This window comes from Rhinopithecus roxellana, chromosome 16, assembly GCF_007565055.1.
Source record: "Rhinopithecus roxellana isolate Shanxi Qingling chromosome 16, ASM756505v1, whole genome shotgun sequence".
Lineage (NCBI taxonomy): Eukaryota > Metazoa > Chordata > Mammalia > Primates > Cercopithecidae > Rhinopithecus > Rhinopithecus roxellana.
Genome location: NC_044564.1, coordinates 12,545,763 through 12,563,817, shown reverse-complemented (window position 1 = coordinate 12,563,817; position 18,055 = coordinate 12,545,763). Strand labels below are relative to the sequence as shown.

General features: G+C 55.3%; 1 protein-coding gene across 2 annotated transcripts in view; it reads right to left on the bottom strand.

Moving 5' to 3' along the window:
- The window catches only part of FAM163B (family with sequence similarity 163 member B), a 33,735-nt gene extending 15,894 nt beyond the window's left edge, over positions 1-17,841 (bottom strand). Inside the window, exon 1 of one of the 2 annotated variants that reach the window (XM_030919073.1) lies at positions 17,529-17,841. The gene's annotated coding sequence lies outside the window, so the exon portion shown is untranslated. Of the gene's footprint in view, positions 1-4,253; positions 4,324-17,528 lie in introns of those variants that run through there. The other variant, XM_030919074.1, reaches the window with a different exon arrangement.
- Between the last annotated feature and the right edge of the window lie 214 nt (positions 17,842-18,055).

Sequence of the window (18,055 nt, the reverse complement as noted above, 5' to 3'; positions counted from 1 at the left end):
GCTCTACCCTGCAGCTTCGGGCTCTACCCTGCAGCTTCGGACTCAGGTGGGCCGGGAATATGCCTTTCTCCCAAGTGCCCAGGGGATGCTGATGCTGCGGGCGTGGGGAGCACACTGGGAGAACCACTGTCCCGAAGGATGGCCCCCAAAGCAGGTCCGGCCCAGCAGGGGCTCCTCTGAGTGAATCCTCACTCCTTGGGACCAACCTGGCCCTCACCCTAGGCCTGTCCGTGTGGCCTCTGCCTCAGAACGGGGACCACTCTGGGGATGCACCTGCTGGACTCAGGGGCTGTCCCTTGGCCTGGGAGACCCCTGGCACCCCCACTGCCCTCTCCCTTCGAGGTGACTGACTCCTTCTGACCCTTTAAGATGATGCTGGGCCTCACCTTCTCCAGGAAGCCTGTGTGGCCTCCCCCACTGCTCCCTGCCTGGCCCACCCTGTTCGTTTTCCTTGTTTTTCTGGAGCTACTCCCTTGGCCAGCCTCCCGAGGACACTATGACCTCGTGTCCAGCTCCACAAGGGTGGGCCCCCAATCTCACCTTGATGCACAGGCCTGGTAAACAGTGGGTGCTCCATAGATGCCTGTGGGCTGAATCACTGGCCGAGGCAGAGCCCCTGGGAGCCAAGCTGGGAGCCAAGCTCCCTGGGAGGGCTGAGGTGGTGCCATGCCCCTGTGGGACTTCTTGTGTAAGAGAATCACGACTGCAACTCCAGGGAGCAGAGATGCACCCCCCTCTGCCATCGGGGAAGTTTTGGGAAAGTCAACCTGAGCTCAGAATTGAGCTCACTCCTGGGCAGCCTGAGAGGGAGGTCGAGGGTGTGTCCAGCAGCCACTAATGTCCACCCCACTGGTCAGGCGGACTGGCAGCCTGGAGCCATAAATGAGTGCCTTCCCTCTTCCGGGAAGATGCCCACGCTGGCTGTGCTGAGGGGCTCACACAAGACGGGCAAAGGGGTGGGGAGGCTGAGCCAGCGAACATTTCCCTCTCCAGCCAAGGGCCTGCCGACTGCTGACTGGCAGCCACCCTCCTTGCCTTTCAGCCACCACCCTGGTCCTGCAGCCTTGCAGATAACTATCAGTCTGTGCCTCCCCCAGGCCTGCCTGTGACTTCTTTACTTAAAGCACCATCAGCATCAACTAGGAGCTTATTAAACTGCAGAGTTCCAAGTCCCACCCAGGCCCATGGGGTCAGAAGCTCTGGGGGTGAGGCCCAGCAAGCCCCCGAGAGGATTCTGACCGACGCCGCTGGAGAGCAACAGGCTGATCCTGGGCTGCACATTCGAATCACCTCAGGCAGTTACATCTGCCCCAGACCTGGCAGCATCCCAGGCCACTGACGGGACAAGCTCCAGGGCTGGGCCCAGGAACCAATACGTGCATAGCTTTGCTGGTGGCGCCAACCAATGTGCAGCCCAGGCCGAGGCCCTCTGAATTAGGAACATGGAACGTGTGTGAGTGCAGTGTGCACCTGTGTGGTGTGGGTCAGCAGGAAGCAGAGCGCCCCCTCATGAGTCTTTACAGGGACCTGGGTCATGTTGATGAAGGTTCCCCCTGTATTGCCCATTCTGCAGATGAGCCAACAGCAGGGAAGTGATTTGCCAAGGAAATGCAGCCAGCAGGAGGCAGACTCCCCCGTCTCAGCATCTCTTCTTGCTCAGCCAACCAAGCAAAGTGACGCCTGGAGTCGGCTGTTTCCTCCTGTATCTCATCTCCAGCAAATCCTGCCCACCTAATTTCCCGAGTAGCTCCAGAGTCCAGCATCTGTCCACTGCCATCCGTGCCCTCTGCCACCCCCAGCCCAGGCCACCTCTACTGCCTCCTCTGCCAGCCTAGGTCATGCACCTGCTCCCAGGCCCTCACCTCCATGCCCCCTGCTCCAGGCAGCCTGTGCTTTTGCCTGTTGATACCACCTCTCCCTCCCAGCCCTGGATGCCTCTGATGCTGTGTCCACATCTGCCCGGGAGTCAGAAAGAGTTGGGCAGGAATCCAGACTCTCCCCATTAGCATCGGGGCGACCATGGCCTCAGTCTTGTCTCTAAAACAGGAGAACTATGACAATCTCCAGCTTTCCTTCCTCCTCTCCATGGCATCTACTGAGAGCTAGCTGTGTGCCAAGCACAGTCTAGTGCTGGGGCCAGGGTCCCTACCTCATCCTGGCCAAGGGAGATGGGCTGTCGGCAGGCTAGATTCGCACCCCAGCCCTGAACCTCAGACACTGCCCAGGGGCTGGCGGTGCCAGTGGCTTCGATGGCGCCTCACTGGCCTCTCCTTGGAATTTCCCTTGCTAAGTCTGGGCTGGAAGCTCCAGCCCAGGCCTGTCTCAGCCACATCTACTCCCCCTCTGCCACTCCCAGATCCACGGGGCAGGCTCTCAGTGAGAGGAGATGACGGGGTGGCCCGTGTGGAGCAGGCTCTGGGGCTGCGGGGACATTTCTGTGACTGTGCCAACTGGTAGGACTTCAATTATGTTTTAACAAGACAAGATCAGCTTGTGTAGACCACGCTGTGGTTTGGTTTCCTGTCCCAGTGGCCACGTCCATAGCTGTGCTCTTGGAATAGTGTGCCAAGGTTTCCTTTGCAGCGCATTTGTTTCCCGTAAGGCGTCCCCATCAGTCCATCCAAGGAATCTCTCTGGAACACAGCTCCTGACCTAGGCCCCAAACATCTGATGTCCTGGATCCTCCAAGGTTGCTCCTGATTTACATTTCTGGCCTCACCTGCACTGCCCCAATGCCCTTTAGACTTGTCTGGGTAAGAGGTTGTTCCTCTGGCCTCCCAGCCACCAACTTTGCATTTTCTTGCTTCTGGGCCTTTGCTAGTGCTATTCCCAGGACCTTGAACTCCCCTCCAGCTCTGCATACTGAGATTCCTGGCGATCTGTCTCCATGTTCCTTGAGCAAGCCTTTCCTGATTCCCACCCCTGAAGATGGCTCCCTCTTCTGGGCTCTAGTAGCACCCACTGTCTGCACCACATGTCTGGCATTTATAGGTTATCACCAATTCAGCAGCAAATATTCCTTGAGCTCTTACTGCATCCTGGGCCTAGCTTTGGGTCCCTGCTTTAGTGGAGTTTTCAGTCTTGTGGGGGGACATGAATGTGCACTGTGATTTTGGGAGTGCAGAGAGGGAGAATGGGGAGTGTTAACAGGGGTGGCAGCCAGGAGAGATGGCCCTGAGTGAGGGGCCCAGATGCTGAAACCTGAGGATGAGTAGCGAGAAGATGGGAAAGAGCATCCTGGGCAGGAAATGGCACGTGCAAAGGCCCAGCGATGGGCAGGGCAAGGCAGGACCTGGAGAAGCTCATCCTGCTTGGAGCATAAGAGCAGGAGGGCGACAAGACAAGAGGGGCGAGGTCAGCAGAGACCTGGCAGGCAGCAGGGCGTTGGTGCCTAAGCCAGCCTTCCTGGAGCCCTCTCCCTGCCTTCCCTGTTACAGCTTGGTGCTCCTTCCTCTCCAGAACACTTTCTGGGTCAGTCTTCCTCACATTTTATGTGCATCGAGTTGCCTGGGGAGCAGGGCTGCAGGACTGTGCATTTGTTTTTGTTTGTTTTGTTTTTGAGATGGAATCTCCCTCTGTTGCCCAGGCTGGAGTGCAGTGGCATGATCTCGGCTCATTGCAACCTCTGCCTCCTGGGTTCAACTGATTCTTCTGCCCAGCCTCCTGAGCAGCTGGGACTACAGGTGTGTGCCAGCACACCTGGCTAATTTTTGTAGTTTTAGTAGAGATGGGGTTTTTGCCATGTTGGCCAGGCTGTCCTTCAACTCTTGACCTCAAGTGATCCTCCTGCCTCGGCCTCCCAAAGTGCTGGGATTACAGGCGTGGGCCACCGGGCCTGTGGGATCAAACTGTCAGGGGTCCTGAAAGGACCAAACTGTTTCCCAGTAACTGAGCCGCATCCCAGCCAGCACTGTGCATTTCTAACAAGCACCTGGTGTTGCTGGTGCGGCATCCTGGGACCACACTTTGAGGACAAGGGGCTGCAGCCCTTGGCTTCTGGGACATTGTGCTCTCCCCGATTTCTCCCTCCTTCCTTGGCTGACTTCTCCTCCTCTCCTGACCTCTAAGCGTGAAGGGGCCCAGGGTCAGGCCTCAGGTTTCCCTTCCTTCCCCGTATCCACCCTTCCCACGGTGGCTTCCTGCTCTTTACAGCTGCCAAGCCATGTATCAAAAATATTCCCTACTCCATGGTTACTCTCCACCCGCTTAACCTGCTTGGTTTGTACCTTCACCCCATACTTGGCATAGTATACCTTCATTTACTGTCTGTTTCTTCCCTCTGGAATTGGAGTTGCTGAGGACAGGAGCTCAGTCTCTTTATTCTGGTGCCTGGAACGGTGTCCTGGGCCCATGGTGGGCACCTGTTGACTCTCAGCTGAATGAAGAGTGAATGCATCCAGGGGAAGGGGCAGAAGGGTGCTGGCCAGGAGAGTCACTGGACCGGTTCTGCTTTTGGGAGTGGCTCTGTGGCTGCAGGTGCAAGGCAGGCACGGTGGTGTGGGTGTGGAGGCAGAGTGGGAGGAAGTTGTTCAGAGGCTGTCATGGTCAACAGTATGGAGGAGGTGGTGGGCTGGAGAGAAGGGGATGGGGGGATGAGTGGGAGGGAGAACAGGGCTTGGTGGTGGTTTGATGGGGAACAGGGAGGAGTCCTGGGAAACCAGAGGCTTCTGGCCTGGGCAGCTGTGAGCGGGGAGCCCCCGAGTTTGCCATGCTCCTGTCTGGGAGCAGCAAGGTGGGTGCCACTTGAATCCGGGCTGTGCATCACCTTGGCTAAATTTCTTGGTTCCTCCATGTTTCAATTTGATCAAATGGAGATGACAGTAGAAGTCACCCCATAATCGGTGAGGGGGCCTCACCCTTGTTGTGCAAAGCAGCATTAGCCAGAGTTTCAGCCAAGATGGGGTAATGGGGACCATGCTTGCCCTCCCGCTTGAAGGTGACACCAGGTGACGAAGGGAAGCACTCCTCAAACCATGGGGGAGAGACAAGGAGGGTCCTGTGGTGGCCCCAGCTCCCTCCAGCTGGAATCCCAGGCTATGGTGCAGGGAGCTCAGGTACAGCCCGCTGGTCTCCCTGAGTTGCGGAGAGAGATGATAGCCCAAGCAGACCAAAGTCACTGGAGGTCACAGGACACAGAACTGGGGAGGAGCCTACTGCTCCATGGGGGACTGTGGGGCCACAGGGCTCTGCAAAGGGTCCTCCATGAGTAGCTGGCTGAACAGTGACTCAAATGTGAGCAAAACTACCTGAGGCAAGAGAAAGAACCAGTTGATAGGATTCCAGGGAACAATATTTGAAGCTCTCACAGGTCCAGAAATAGTTCCTCTTCCCACCAATCAGGGAAGTTTCTAATTCATGAAGCACTGGGTACAGCGCTCAGAAGGGTTTGGACTAACAGCTGCTCTAGTCTTGCCTAACAAAGCTTAAAAGCAAGGCCTGAAAGGATCAAACTGTTTCCCAGTAACTGAGCTGCATCCCAGAACAGACCTCACAAATATGTATTGCAATATAACAATGAAGTGGAATTCACAATGTCTGGCATCCAGTAAAAAATTTACCTGGCATGGAAAGAAGCAGAAAAATACAAACCACAATGAACAGAAAATCAATTCATTGGAACTAACCCAGAAGTGGCACAGATGATAGAATTAGGAGACAAGGGTATTAAAATAGTTATTAACTGTAGCTCATATGTTCAAAACACCAGAGGAAAACTTGAGTGTATTAAGTAGAGACATAGAAGATATGAAAAAGAACCCACCAAACTTCTAGAGATGAAAACGTGACAATGCCTAAGATGAAAAATACAGTTGATGGAATTAACCTCAGACTAGATATGGCAGAAGAAAAGATTAGTGAACTTGCAGAGAGCAGTAGAAATGATCCAAAATAAAATAGAGAGAAAAACATCAATAAATGAAAAAACAAACAGAACTTCAGTGAGGTGTGGAGAAGTTCAAGGAGTCTGATATATGTATAACTGGAATCTCCAAAGAAGTTGGGGCTGGTGCAAAAAACAATTAGAATAAATATTGGCTGAAAAATTTCCAAATTCGATAATATTATAAACCCACAGATCCAAAAAGCTCCACAAACCACAAACACAAGAAACAGGAAGAAAACAACACCAGGGAACATCATAATCAAATTGCTTAAAACCAGCAATGAAGAGAAAAATCTAAACACACAGAAAAGGGCTGAATGACCTACAGGAGCCCGAAGGTAAGAATGATGGCAGACCCCTTGCTGGAGACAATGAGAGCCGGGAGACAGTGGAGTGGTGTCTTTTGAGTACTAAAAAAAAAGAAAGGCTATCAACCTGGAATGTTCAATCCAGAAAAAGAAAAAAAAAAAAAAAAAAAAAGCCTTCCAAAATGAAGGGGAGATGAAGAGCAGCGTTTACACTGTCTCCTTTTCTAGACTCGTCCAGGGGACAGGGCCCAAAACTCAGCTCCTTCTCAGACACACAGGTCTGGACCTACCACTGTGGATTCTGATTTTCTCACTGGGTTTGGGTCCTAACCTGAGCCATGGTGACAACATCTAAGTGGCCAGTCTGGGGGGCTCCCTGCTCAGCCTTCAATCTCACAAAACCCAGCTTCAAGGCCTCCCTGGGAGCCAGACGGCGGGAGGTACTTTGCTCATGGGGGACTGGGTCGAGTCAGGTTTGTCTTGTGAGAGGCAGGGTTGAGGAGGCAGCAGCTCCTCAGGGGCTCTCCCCCGGAGACCCCAGCCCCTTGGACCCAGGTCCTTCAGAGCGAGCATGGGGTGGAACAAGTCACAGGGTGGGGTGCGAGGCACGTTCTGCACACCAACCCTGAACCTTATGCATCCTTACCCATCACCACAAGAGTGTGAAAACAAAAGAGATGTGCATTTTTTCTGAAAAAAACAACAAGCCAAAAAATATATAATGTCTATTTTAGCTGTTCACAAGGTTACAGGCAGTTTCCATGGCTACAGCTGTGCGCTGCATGTGCTAGGGTGAGGAGGTGGGGCTCTCCTTAACCCAACAGTTGGGACACTTGGACAATTTCGGCCCGGGAGCCAGGCACCTGCTGCTGGCAGGAGAGAATGGGGGAGGGAGGGAGGGAGAAAGAGAGGGAGGGAGAGAGAGAGGGACTGCTCTCCCAGGACTGTGATGTCGGTGGTGAATTAGGATAACACGCTCGTGCTCCTCGGCCCACTGTAGTTTTGGTTGAGTTCTTGGGTCTATATCTCCCCGGAGAGAGCAGCCTGAGAGTTAGAGACAAGAGTCCTTATCTTATTTCACAGGTGGGGCACTGGGGACAGGGACCTGAGGCACCAACAAACAGGTGGTAAATGAACACCTGGGCTGCTGGTTCATGTGCCTGTCACTCAGGGCTCCTTTCAGTGCCCCCTCTCAGGCTGCTCAGAGGTGCCCTGAGATCTCTAGCCTCATCAGGGAGAGCCCAGGGCAGATGGAGGGGAAGGGTGCCAGACTGCCCCTGCTGGATGCAGGCAGCGCCCCCTCCCCCAGGGACCTTCCCCCCTTCCCTGTGAGTGGCCCTCCCACCTGTGCCCTGGGGGCAGCTTCCACCTGGTCTGAGCCCCACACTTTCAGCTTTGTCTCCCACCCTCCTCCTGTCCTGCCTCTGGGCTGTAGCCATTCTGGCCTTTAAATGCCTCACCTGCACAGAGTTCGCCTCTGCCTCCTGGCCTTTGCACACACTGCTCCATCGACCCAGAACTGCCATCCACTCCTCGCATGGTCAGGTCAGGCTCCTGCTCAGCTCTCAGCTCAGACGTGACTTCAGGGAAGCTTTGCTGCCCTCCCAGGCCTCCTCTGGGTTCCCCTTCCCAGTACACGGTGCTGCATTGTGCCACAAAGGGAACCTGGGTCCCGGGACCCCACTGCAAGCCTGACAGCAGCTGAAGCCTGTGTCTGTGTGTTTGCCTCTGTGTGTGTCTGTATATCTGTGTCTGTGGGTGTCTGTGTCTATGTGTGTCAGTGTGTAAAGGGTGTATGTGTGCATGCATATGTATGTGTCTGTGTGCATGTGTTGAGTGTGTGCACGTGTGTTTCTCTGTATGCATGTGTCTGTGTGCATGTGTGAATGTGTGTGTGCACGTATCTGCATGCATGTATGAGTGCGTGCCTGTGTGTGAGCTGTGTCTGTGTATATGTGTGTATGTGTGCATGTGTGTCAGTGTGCATGTGTATCTGTGCATGTGTTCATGTGTGTGAACGTGTGTGCATGTGTGAGCATGCGCATGTGTGTGTGTGCATGTGTGGTCTGTATGCATGTACAAGTGTGTTTTTGTGCATGTGTGTATATGTGCATGAATGTGTGTCTGTGTACAAGTGTGTGTGCATGTGTGTGCTAGTGTGTGTGCATGTGTATGCATGTGCAAGTGTGAGTGTGGTCTGTGTGCGTGTCTGTGAATGTGTATGTGAGTGTGGTCTGTGTGCATGTGTGTGCGTGTATGCATGTGTGTGTATCTGTGTGCATATGTGAGTGTGTGTGGCCTGTGTGCGTATGTGTGCATGTGTGTGTGTCTGTGTGCATGTGTGTGTCTCTGTGTACGTGTGTGTGGTCTGTGTGCATGTGCAAGCGTGAGTTTGTGTGTGCATGTGTGTGTGGGTCTGTGTGCATGTGAACTGTGTGCATGTGTGCGTGTGCATGTGTGGTCTACGTGTATGTGTGCATGTGTGTGAATGTGTGTGCATGAGTGTGAGTCTGTGTGCATGTGTGTGTGGGAATGTGGTCTGTGTGCATACGTGTGTGTGTGCATGTGTGAGTGTGGTCTGTGTACGTATGTGTCTGTGTGCATGTGAGTGTAGTCTGTGTGTGTGTGTGTGTCTGTGTGTGTGTGTAGTGCTGAGGGTGGATGAAGAGCAGCATGCAGGGGCAAAGGTAGAGTCCAGCAGCCTGGCCCATCCCAAAGAGACTGGCTGGCCCACATGGCAGCCAGGGCAGGGCCGTGTGCCACGGTACCCCTGTTTTCCTGTGGTGTCACCCACTCTCAGTTCAGTGGAGCCCAGGGAACCTGGTATTTATAAGGGAAGCCCCAGATGGCCCCTGCAGCTGGGCCTCTAGATTCCTGCAGTTCATTTGAAGCTGGGCCCAGCTTGTTCCCTGGAGTTTTAGATGGGGTCTGCAGTGGGACGGGGTGGGAGCAGGAGTGAAACCAGAGGGTAAAAGGATGGGTGGAAGCCCAAGGACTGATGGGGCTTGAGAAGAGGTTGGTCTAAGCTCCTGGAGTCACAGGCTCCCAGAATCTTAAAGCCACATTTTAGAGTCTTAGAAAATCAAAACATGCAACCAATGGCGGCTCAGAATCTGAGACTCCTTTCCTCTTAGGTTTGGAAGGGACTTCGGAAGATAACTGGTGTAATCGCACGCTCAATGAACAATCGCAGCTAACCCCCTCTTCCCCTCGCAAATAACAATTCATCCAAGGCCATTAACTCAACTCTCCCTTGGTAGGGGGTAGAAGGGTGCTTCATTGCCTCGAGTTCCTGGCTGAACTCCAGACATTTTGTTTCTCCCTGAGGTCACCCCAAGTTCTCTCCCACCTGCAAGCTGTCTGAGAGCAGGGCCTCAGAGGTCAGCAGGGCCTGTGAGCTGACAACCCTTCATCCATTCCTCACTCTCATTCGCTCCTCCTGGAGCCCTGACCACCCACTGCCCCGTACTAGGCACAGGGGTTACAAAGACCCACCGGACCCCCTTCCTGAGCCTCTGAGCTCTCTGGGCAGGGCGCGCCTTTGGAGCCAACTCAGCCATTCTACTGTAACCTGTGTGGGTAACTTCGCTGCCCTGAGCAGTCTTTGACCAAGGCTTTAGCAAAGACCCTGCCTGGAGCAATTTTTTTAACATTAATTTTCCTTTTTAAAGAAATTGGGCTCAGCCATTTTTAAACGAGTGGAGGCGTGCTATTGAAAGGGTCTGTCTTGCAGATGAGAGGATTTTTTAGAAACTGGTCGTGCTGTCGATACAAGTAGCAGCATTAACCCCAGGGGCCTGGCCAGGCGAGACCCACCCCCTCTGGAGTTCCCTTCCGATTACTGAAACCCCCGTAACTGGAGAATGACGGGTGCCACACGGGTCAGACCCAGCTGCCCCCCGGATTGCTCCTACACGCTGGCTTGCCTCCCATTTCTGGAACACTGCAAGTCCCTTCTTTCCTGAGGACATTTTGCTGGTTTTGAACATTTGAGGGAAGACCCTGATGGGGAAGACCCTGATGGGAAACCAGACGCCATCTCTGTCCCTAACCATGGGGTGTCTTGGTCCGGGGGAGCCACAGCCACACAAAACACCCAGCCATCTGACCACCATGGCGTCAGGGCATGTCTCGGAAGGGCTGACTAAAGCTGGGACCTGGCACTGGCCAGGAGGTCCTTCAGACAGAGAGGGGAGTAGGTGGGAGGAGCCTCGGGGAGGAAGGGACTCTGAGGGTTCCAGAAACAGGCAGTAGCCAGCACACGGAGTACCGCAGGGAGGACCAGCAGGGAAGCTGGGGGCTGGCAGGGTCTGTCCTGGGTGGGGCTCCACAGGCTGCACCGGGGCTGGGTTCTATTCTCAGCTGGGAATGATTTTAAGCAGGGTTTGAACCCTGCCCCCCTCCCCCCCACACAGGGAGTTTTAGCACTGCCACAGGGCCACTTGGCAGGCCTTGCCTCCAGCCATGCCCAAGACCCCGCAATATAACAAGTTCCATCTGCTACACTTCTACCTGGGCCTGGGATCTCCCGTGGGTGATGATGGATGAGTCCTCATCACTCTGCAAGCGGGAAAGAGCCAGGCCCATTTTCATAGACCAGGAAACTAGGGCACAGAGAGGTTCAGTAACATGCCTACGCTCACCAGCTGGAAGAGTTCGAATCCAGCTGGTGGGGTTGAGCTATGGGGTCCCACGCTTGCGACTGTTCAGAGCATCTGACTGGTTCTGTGGACGTGCCCTCCCTGCTCCTCCCTCCCCCTGCTTCCGTCCACCAGTGCTACCCCCTTCCCTTCTGGCGCCTGGGCAATGATAGGCGTTTTCCCAGGAAGAGAAGGGCCAGCAGTGAACAGGACGGCACAGCCCAGGGGTGACAAAAAAGACCACGCGAGTGATTGTTCAAGACTCTGCGTTGGAAAACAATTTTTTTTTGAAATACAGATCTGTTCAGTAATTAGAGGGAACTCTCATGTGGGAAGTTCCATGAAGGTAAAATTAAAGTTGACTACATTTTTAATTTTGTAAATGGGTTCACACGGAGGCAGGAGGCTTCTGCATAATGAGTGTTTAACCAAACAAACTCTAAACACAGGTAAATACCAGAAGCTCACAGTCGACAATGTTGCAGAGAAGCTGATATTTTTCTAGTAAAATATTGGATGCTTTTTTCTGCCTTCCTTTGAATCAGAATCGAATCATTATATCCCAGAATCAGCCCTCTTAAAGCAGTGGCTGGTTTTGAACCGTTTCGAGGGGAGACCTGAGATGGGATTCTGGCCCTAAATACGGGCTCTCCTTTCAGCTGAGTCTGCTGGGCTCCAGGGCAGAGGAGGGGCTGGCGCAAGAGGTTGGCCCAGGGAGAAAGGGCACCTGGGGTGGGTGGGTGCTCGCCTTCAGATTGGGAAAATGAACATCTTTATTTTGCCTTAGTAAAGTTCCGTAATGAATCAAGTGAGACTCGAAAACAGGATGTAAACATGACATTTCAAACACAAAGGTGAGGCCCTTGACAAATGCTACAGAGAAACCACTCCCAGACGCCTCCCCTCCTACTGCTGTGGGTCCAATGCATCCCCAGCGCGTCCCACCGCAGTGGGTCTTTTCCTCCAGAGCCTCAGATCACTCTTGGCAAAATAATCAGAGCTAACGCTAGGGGGATGCGTTGGCAGGAACAGCGGAGGGTCTGCATGGCTGGTGAGCGGAGTGGAGACCAGGGGATGAGAGTCGGGGGACAGCACGCGGGAAAAGCAACCCCAGCCACAATGCAGCTTGGAAAGCTAAAAGCCAATGAGATGACAGGGAAGTGGCCCAGCCTGTTCTCTCCCACCCTCAAAGGGAGTAGAGGAAATTCAGGGGCGTCTTTAGCAGGGCCACCGCTCATTAGCCAAAGTCGACAGACTAGTCCTCCTGCCTCCTGGTGATGACAGGAGCCCCCATGTCTATGCCACACCGACTTCTTCCCGCTGTATACTCATCCTTCAGGGCTTAGCTTAAGCCCCACCTCCAGGAAGCCTTCCCTGCCTGCTCCAGCCCAGGGCATACGTTCCTTCGAATCTGGGTACCTGCTACCTTGCACCCATCTTCTAATCCATGGACAGCTGCTTTTGCATTGCTATTTCTTTTCTTTTCTTTGTTTTTTTTTTTGGGGGGGGGGGGACACAGAGTCTCACTCTGTCACCCAGACTGGAGTGCAGTGGTGTGATCTTGGCTCACTGTAACCTCCGCCTCCCAGGTTCAAGCAATTATCATGCCTCAGCCTCCTGAGTAGCTGGGATTACAGGCATCCGCCACCACACCTGGCTCTTTTTTGTGTGTGTTTTTATTAGAGACGGGGTTTCACCATGTTGGCCAGGCTGGTCTGAAACTCCTGACTTCAAGTGATCCGCCTGCCTTGGCCTCCCAAAGTGCTGGGATTACAGGCATGAGCCACCGTGCCCGGCCTATTTATTTCTATTCACACTGCACATCCCTCGTCCAACTACGAAATCCTTCCCTGGAGTGATTACTTGAGTGGATGAGTATATAAAATGAACACACACAAAACGTAAAACCTGTGGATGGCCTACATGACTGTTTACTGACAGGAGTCCAGGTAAATCAATGACAGACTAGGGTGTCGACATGCAGACACAACCAAGACCTGTTAAGTCAAAGGACAGGGAAGAACACACATAGACTGGTCCCTCGGGGGTGCCCGGTGTGGCTGACACACACGTCACTGACACAGCCGAGCACTGGGGGGCAGGCCACACCCAGGAAACCGTGGGCTTCTACTTTGGGTAAAAACAACCAACCAACCAACCAACCAACGAACAAAAGCTGAATAGCTTGGCTTTTCTCTTACCGCAAGCATGTATTTTATTCAAACACCCTTTAATATATGAAGTTAAATATATAAGGAGCATGAAGGAGACAGTCACCCTTGCTTTATGCAAATAGAACCTCTTTTCTGCTGTGGTGGGTGGTGAGTCTCAAACTCCACGGAACACAGGAATCACCTGGGGACTGGTTACAACAGGTCTGGGGGCCTGGGGACCTGCATTTCTCATGGGTTCCTGGGGCTGCTGCTGCTGCTGCTGGTCCTCAAACCCCATATGGAGTAGCACAATTTCAGATTGATGTCTATAAGGTAGTGCAGCCAAATACAGCAAATGCAAATGAGGATGATTACAAAAGAGAGAGGACGGTTCTCCAGGGACCCGGGACCTGCCAGCAGGCCCAGCTCCCAGAAAGGGCCAGCCTGTTGCATGCAGAAACTGTGGACCTGCTCACGAGGAACAGAGAGGGAGGTGGCGACGGTTACGCCTGTGTGTGAACACTGAGGTCAGGAGCCAAGGTGTGGGGTTTGCCTGTTTGCCAGGTGCAGTCCGAGGCCTGTGGGCCCTGAGGCCACCTTACAGCAGAGCGAGGAAGTGAGCACGGGTCGGGGTTGCGTGGGGTGCACCTGGCACCTGGCTTGGCCGGGCCTGGGCTCTTCTCCCGGTCTGCTGGCTGGGAGGTAAGCTGGCACATCTGAGGCGGATGTAATGATTGCCATTTTATGAATGAAAAACCTGGGGCCCAGAGAGGCTGAGTAACCTCATGAGGGACACACAGCTTGGATGGAAACATGGCTCTGCTCAGCTACAGAAGCTGTGCACTTGTCCACTCAGCCACACTGCCACCCTCAGTAGCCAGGGAATGTGGTGGACGAGGTGGCAGCCCCGGGAGCCTGGCTTGTTTTGGGGCCTCTGTCCCAGTCCCTGCCCAGCCTCCACTGGAGCCTCCCAGCTGGTGCAGCCTTCTTCCACCTCTGCCACCTGGGAAAACTGAGCACAAAGGCAGAGGTGACTAGCTCGGACCGGCAGGGACCCACTCCCACAGGCACGGTTCCCCGAGGGCTGGGAGCGCCCAGAGCACAGGCGGTAACGTCCAGCCCAGTGGAATGACGGCTCTGACACTGAGCTGCTGCTGAAATAACAGTCCTCCCCCAGGCCCCTGGGGTCACATCCTCACTGCCTATAAGTAGCCCATCCTGAGTGTCCGGCACTGCCTGAGCCTGACTTAAGGGAGTAGTATAGGAGTGACATTTGGGCAGTCTTAGGCCATCTCCCATCATCCCAACACAAACATCCAGCCCCCCACATGCCTGTCACTTGCCCTCTTCTTACCACCCTGGTCCAGGCCCCCATAGTTTCCCTTCCTCCCCAGCTTCCTGCCTGCAGGTCTCCCTCTCCAAGTCATTCCCCATGGTGCAGCCAGAGAGGGTCCCTAAAGGCCAGAGGTGACCGTGTCCCTCCAGGCTCACAGGCCCTGGTTCCTGTGGACTTCGGCAGAAAGTCCAACCACTGAGCAGGGCTTACAAGCCTGACGGAATTGGATCCCACCTGCCTCTCTGGCCTCCTCCTTCACTGATGAGGCCCCAGGGAAGGAGGAGGCACAGTCTCCATTTTTCAGCCCAAGACCTTCAGACCCAGGGTTCCACAGCCAGAAAGCAGCAAAGCCGGGCTTTGAACTCTACCTCCACCAGCCCACATCACCCCAGGGGCAACAGGATTCCTTCCTCTCTCGAGCAACCCCTAGCAAGCGGGGATTGGGCCAAGGCCTGTGGGAGGATTCGGCAGTGGAGGGAGGGAGCTGGCAAACACTGAGGCCTCAGAACTCATCAAATCCCCTCTGGAGCAAATCCAAAAGGACTGAGACACTGCAAGAAGGACCAGCGCCAAGTGTGGCAGCAGCTGGTAGAGAAGCCCCCCAGCCCCACCCTGGCCTCTGTAGGGTGGGCCCCGGGACCACATGCTCTCGGTGTCTAAAAGCCTTTCAGCCGGGCTCACGGTTGCCCTGGTGTCCCATGTGCCAGCAGGGAAGGCAGGGGCACCCTCATTTTTGCAGATGGGGATGTGGAGGGATGTGCCCGTGGTCTGGCCTGGAATCCACTCTCTCTGCTACACAAATTGCCGTTTTACCGACACATAGATCATGACTTGCTACGCTGAAGAGGGAAGTGGCAGTGGGGCCAGGAGCTGAGTAGAGGACAGAACAAGCGCCCGGCTGCTACTCTGCCTCCCCTCCTGCCCCAAGAGTTTAGAGTCAGAGGTAATTGACTGAGATGAAATAAATCTCTCCCCTCCCGAGTGCTGTAATTATTCTTCGCTGGAACCGGCTGTCATGAGGCTGTAGAGGCAGGCCCACGTGGCAGGAGCCAGAGGTCTCACTGCAGGAGTGGGTCCGCGTGCTGTGAAGCCTCACCCAGAACCAGCACCAGAAAAGTCAGGAATATAGAGCCAGCCCCTAAATATACAAAACGGGGGTGATCACGTGAGTAGGGAGTAGGGTTGGCAGGGACTGGGGGCTTGGGCTCGGGTCAGTCCGAAGACTTCAAAACCGCTCTGCACTCCCTCAATACCATGGCAAAAAGGGAGGAACCGCACTCCTCTCAGCTTCCACACTCCATCCGGGGCTTAGATGAACACAGCTGCAATGGCTCAGAGGGGACATTAAATGATCCACCCCATAATTTTGTAGATGGGAGACTGAGGTCTAGAGAGGAAAGTGACTTGCCCAAGGTCACCCAGAAAGGTGGACAGAACTCAGCAGAGGAGTCCCGGCTTCTCCATCTGTGCCTACCTTTCCCCAGGCACCCTTGTTTATGTTTGCTGATGGCACCGGCATGACAGACGTGTGTTGGGGACTCCAGCCTCAAGGGCAGGAAGAGCTCTGTGGGGCTCCTTCACCTACTTGCTGGAGAGGGGAGGTTGGAGAAGCTGCAACACCTCTGTGTGCCAGGTTCTGAGTGGTGTTGGTAGGTCCTGAGAGTCCAGCAATGCACCCTGGGGCTCCCACTCCCTCCCCATGCAACTGGGGCACTGAGGCTGGGAGCCTGTGGATCCTTCCCAGACCCCCAAATCCTTCAGCAGCCATTTCCAAGCTTTCCGAGTAAGTCCAGACAAGCCAGGCCCGTTGGAAACTCAGCTGATAGGGAACCCAGAATCCAGCTGGATCCAGGGTACAAAGACTGCCCTGTGGGTCTTTTTCATAGCGTGGTGCAGATGCTCAACAAACTGCCGGCAAGTGCAAGACCAAATGAACAAAACCCAACATTTCCTGGGCCCCCAAGCCTTAGGGTGAGATTTGTTCACAAGCTGCCAGCACCTAAGCTGTTTAGGAAGCTTGCAGTCAGTGCACCAAGAGTTAAAACCAGCCCTTGCCCAGCCCAGGAAGTGCTGGTTCTCACCTGCTCAGGTGGGTAGAGCCCTGGTCACCTCCACTCCACTCTATTCTATAAAAGGGAGAAGGTGGGAAGATGGGCAAAGGTGCTTTTCAAGCAACCCTGAACTTTTTTGGGGTTGGCAATTACTGCTCTCCCCAGAAGCCCTGAAGTGCCTGGGCTGGCAGGGGCTGAGGGAAATGCAGGGGAGAAGGCTGGCAAGGTGGCTCACTGGCTCTCCTGAGTTCCTACTTCCTGGGGAAGGTGCCAGGATGAATGCTGAGGCTCAGGCCTCAAGGATACTCCCCTTACCCTGCAGGAGGTTCCATGAATTTGACCCTTGAGTTTCTTGTCTCAGAGCCACTGGGGCTGCTACAGAACACACACATTGGCAGGACCAGGCAGTCCCTGGCCGTGGGAGGACAGGACATGAGTGGGGTAAGACAGTGGAGTCCGGAGGACTCATGTCGAATATCTCTTGGGTTTTTGATGTGTACAGTCTTTTCCTTTCTGGCCGAGGAAACCCAGTGTCAATCAGGCACCCCCCCACCTGTCACTGAAGCAGAGATTCCTAACAAAGGTGTGAGGTGGTGGTGAGAGAGGCTGGCATGTTTGAGGTCAGCTCCACCACTTCCTCACTCTGTGACCTTGGGCAAGAGACCAAACTTCTCTAAGAATCAGTTTCTGCATCTGTGAAGTGGGGCCAAGGCCCCTTTCTCGTGGGTGTTGGGTGAATGGGATGGGATGAAAATGCAGCACCAGCTCTGGCGGAAGGCAAAGCTTAACAAATAAGTCTTTGCTCTCGGCAGGAAAAGAAGGGGGCCAGGTTTCCAGTGGGCTCTTCTGGGAAACTTTCCCTCCCCACTGTCCCCCCGCCCCCAGGCCACTGTTCCGAGGGAAATGAAGCCCCCCTTCCTAAAGTGGGTCCCCCGCCTCTCCCTAGGCCCTCGTGCCCACCTGGGTCTCAGTCCCCTCCTCAGGGAGGAGGGTGGAAACCAGGGGATGGGTGACGCCAGCTGGGTCAGGGGACCTGGTGCGAGGCAGCCGGGGCAGGCTGCAGTTGGCACTCTGGACGAGTGGGCACCCAGCTGGAGCTTTCCAGCCTGCATCTTCTGCCCCACACCCCGTGACCCGCGGCCCGCTCGGCCCTTACCTTGAAGCAAGGGAACGGCGCTGCCCCGGCCGCGAGGACTTGGGCGCACGTGACGGGGCGGGCGGGCGTCCGTCCCGGGCAGGGCGCAGCTAGCGGCGGCCGCTCATGCCCAGGCCACGGCGGTGGCGCCTGGTGGGGCTGGGCGGGCGAGGCGAGCGCTGAGAGGCCCTGGAGGCCCCCGGGGAGGCGACTGCGTGCCCGGGCGGGCACCCCTGCCAGCTCCGCGCTGCAGCCGCGACTCCGGACGCCCGGGCTGGCTCCCCGCGAGCGGCACGCGCGGCTGCAGCCTGGTCCCGAGCGCAGGGCGCGCGCTGGCGGGGAGGGCGCGCGCCCGAGTCTGGCGGGGAGCGCGCGTCACCGGCCCGCGCGCGCAGTCGTCGGGGGATGCCGGGAGCGGCCCGGGGAGCTGTCCCTGGTGCTGACGGCTCGTCAGCTCTCCCGGGGCCGCGCGACCTCCTGGAGGCCTGGGGGCACCCCCAACCCGGCCCGCGCCCTGCGGTGCTCCCTCCGCTCTCCGCCTGTTCTTG